The following is a 3,981-nucleotide window of genomic DNA, read 5'->3' on the forward strand; positions in this document are numbered from 1 at the left end:
GCAGATGAATCTGGGCAAATTTAAAATTTAAAATCAGTCCAGTGTTCTGAGTAAAAGATATTACCCAGTTCCACTGAATCTAAAATGATTTGCAAAACTGAAATGTCATGCCTCACATTAGCTAGCATGAGAAACACATATATTGCCTAAAAATAGGATGACATTTACAGGCTCAGCATCCTTTTCTAGAAACATAATGATTGCTGAAACATCAAAATATACAGTATACTTCAGAGATTTTATCTGGTGGTGCCAAGAATGGATCTTGGAGGAAAAAAATGGAAATGGAAGAAGTGAAAAAATCAGGGTGAAAGGAAAATGATTGCAATAAAAGAAAGCACTAGTCCTGTATGAAAGTACATTGCAAGATAGATTAATCTCCCAAAATAATGAATGGAAGGTAGACGTAAGGAAAGAAGATGTGGGAGCTGCCAGAAACAGAGAGAAGAGAATTATTCTACAGAATGTCCCAAAAGTTGTGGAGTTATGCTGAAGGAAGTTTGGAAAAGGATACTTGGTGCAGTGATGAAGTAGAAGAGGCTGTAGAAGGATGGAAAAAAATTAATATGAGAATGTAATTAAAATGAGGATAAAAGATTCAATGTGTATATAGAAAAATATAGTAAAGAATATAAGTCAAAGAGAACTAAGGCAAAGGTAAAGGTTTCCCTTGACATTAAGTCCAGTCGTGTCCGACTCTAGGGGGCGGTGCTCATCTCCGTTTCAAAGCCGAAGAGCCGGTGTTTGTCCGTAGACGCTTCCGTGGTCATGTGGCCGGCATGACTAAACGGAACGCCATTATCTGCCCACTGAAGTGGTACCTATTAATCTACTCACATTGGCATGTTTTTGAACTGCTAGGTTGGCAGGAGCTGGGACTAGCAATGGGAACTCACCCCGTCATGCGGATTTGAACCGCTGACCTTCCGATCAGCAAGCTCAGCAGCTCAGTGGTTTAACCCGCAGCGCCACCGCGTCCCTATATCAAAGAGAACTAAGAGGGGTTAAAATTAAAAGAGGCAGAGAAAATGCAGATTGATTCTCAGATTGAGATGGAAATAAAATATTATTTTGGAAGTGGGTAAAGCAGTCTGAACAAAAAGCCTACATAAAAATGAATGGAATTAAAAGTGATGAAATGATTTGGGATGAAACTGAAGTAAGGGAATGCTGGAAGGAGTATTTTGGAAATAGTGTGTCAAAGAGTAGAACTGAAACAAATAGTATCAGTATCAGCATTCAGAAAAATATTATGAAAAGCAAATAATAAATGCTGTGAAAATGTTTTTTAAAAAAGTAAGGCTGCAAGTGTAGATGGTATAACTCCATATATGCTTAAATATAGAAGTGGTTTGCTAATCCTAACCCTTGATGGCTGTTCAACTTGTTTAATGTGTGTATGAAGGCTACATCTGTGTCTGATAATTGGAAGAATGCCATTATTGTTCTTTTTGCATTCAGTCTGTAACAAGACTGAATGCAAAAATTATAGGGTGGGGGAAGGTTAGTTTAAGTGTGGCTGGATAGATGCTTGGCAGAATCATGATTGAAAGAGGATCAGAAGTGACAATAAAGAAAGTTTAGGAAGTGCAGTTTGGCTTTATGATGGTCAGGGAGTGTGCAGACCAGATTTTTGTTCTTCAGCAAGTCACTGAGAAATGTATGAACGAGAAAGTTTAATGTACATTTTGTTAACTTAGAGAAAGCAGATGATGATGATGATGATGATAAATTTATTAAATTTATAGACTTTCTGACTCCCAGCAACTCTGGGAAGTTTACAATTGTTAAAACATTTTAAAAAAACAAAAAAAACCAATAGAAAAAAACACAAAAACAGCAAAAGACAAAAGAACAATGATGGCAAAGAAAACAAACCCAGAGAGGAACAGAAAGGAAGAAAGGGGTGTTAGTCATCCTCTCCAAAGGCCTGGGTAATGATAAAGTGGATAGGCATGAGTTATGAATGCTTTGCACAAATATGGGGTTGAAAATTGGTTGCTGAATGCAATAAGAATGTTGGAACTAAACATGGAACAACACATAAGTGTTGGAACATGAGAATAAATGGAAAGCTTAATATATGGTTATATTAAGGGGCCGGGAGGAGAGGCTGCTGCTGCCGCTCCTTCCCTCTTAGTGCTGCGGAATTTTGGGGGCTTTCGGCTCTTTTGGTCCATTTGGCCAATCCCCCGCCTTGCTGCTGATGGGGCTGAGGTGGACAAGAATCGCCTGGGCTTAAATTAAATAGCCTGGGCTTAGATTCGTCAGTCTTCCCAGCCTGGACGTCAATACCTGGACTGGCGATGAGCAGGGGGCCACGTTGGGAGGTCCTGGCGGGCCCCGGTGGGTGTTGGGAGGTCCCAGTGGACTCTGCGGCTAGGGTGTGGGTGCGAGTCATCCCCTAACCTGCCCAGAGACGGCAGGCAGTTAAGAGGGTCCCTCCTGTGTGGGTGTGGTACTCGCCTCCGAGGGTGAGAGATTCGGGGGGAGGGGTCCAGAGTTGTGTGTTTGTGCATGAGAGTGTGAGAGAGTGTCTACCCCCTGTGTGAGAGACGGGGGGACAGGAATGGGTGGGTGCTCCCCATCGAGCAGTGAGAGAGGCTGAGGGGGGCACAGAGTAGGTGTGCGGAGCTCTGACTAGACTCCTGCAGTGCCGAGAGTGTGAGCTGTTGCGCTGTGGGGCTGGCCATTGCCCAGTTGTTGATTGATTCTGAAGAATGTGTGAGTGGAGGAGGAGACCCTTATTTCCACCCGGGGTTTCTGGAGGTCTGGGAGTAGAGGCAACTGGGCCTGGAAATTCTGGGGCCTATAGAGCAGGGTATATCATCAAGGTGGTGACAGGTCGGGGATGCTATGACGGGAACTGGAGGGCGGGCCATCTTCGGGGAAGACACCCCCGGTGTTTGTTACCGGTGGCATGTTCCGGCCCTCCAAGTTCAGACCTGGGCCCTGGACAGCAGATCCTTGAGGGCCCTGGTCTCCAGCTGCTGCTGCTTAATGCCAGGTCAGTTAACAGCAAAGCCCCCCTCATATGCAATTTGATCGCAGAGGAGGGGGCAGACCTGGCGTGTATCACTGAAACCTGGCTGGGGTCAGAAGGGGGGGTATCCCTCTCGGAAATGTGGCCAGCTGGGTTTTGGGTGTGGCACCAGCCGAGATACCAGGGTAGGGAAGGAGGGGTGGCTGTTGTCATCCGAGAGTCTCTTGTGGCCTTCAGGGGCCCTGCCCCACAAGTTGCTGGGTGTGAGACCCTGTTCTTCAAGTTGGGTTCCCAAGTACAGTTGGGAGTACTGCTACTGTACCAGGCTCCCTGCTGCGTAGCAACCTCCCTGCCTGAGCTGCTGGAGGCCATCTCGGGTTTGGTGGTGGAGTTCCCCAAACTTATGGTTCTGGGGGACTTCAATCTGCCTTCCCTGGCAGCTCGGGAGTTCATGGCTACCATGGCAGCCATGGGCCTGTCCCAGATCATTCGGGACCCGACTTGAGACAGTGGTCTCACTCCGGACTTGGTTTTCTTGTCGGAGCAGTGGCAACGTGATCTGAGGGGAGAGCTGCATCTATCCCCATTGTCATGGTCAGATCACACCCTGGTGGCCCTGAGATTCTCCTATGCCGCTCCCCTCTGCAGGGAGGCAGGACCCATTCAATTGGTCCGCCCCTGGCGACTGATGGACCCAGTGAGGTTTCAGAGGGAGCTGGGGGAGGTGCCCAGGGATCTGCTGCACATTCCAGCGGAGGCCCTGGCTGCTGCCTGGAACAGGGAAGTGGCTGGGGCCTTGGACAGGATCGTGCCTGTGCAGCCTCTCTTGCCTCATCCAACCCGACACTCCCCGTGGTTCATGGAGGAGCTGAGAGTTTTGAAGAGGCTTAAGAGAAGCCTAGAGCGCTGCTGGAGGAAGACAAAGACTGAATCTGACTGAACACAAGCTAGGGCCACTATTAAGGCCTACCTTGTGGCGGTAAGACTGGCAAAACGGC

The sequence above is a fragment of the Candoia aspera genome, chromosome 3, assembly GCF_035149785.1.
Source record: "Candoia aspera isolate rCanAsp1 chromosome 3, rCanAsp1.hap2, whole genome shotgun sequence".
NCBI lineage: Eukaryota > Metazoa > Chordata > Lepidosauria > Squamata > Boidae > Candoia > Candoia aspera.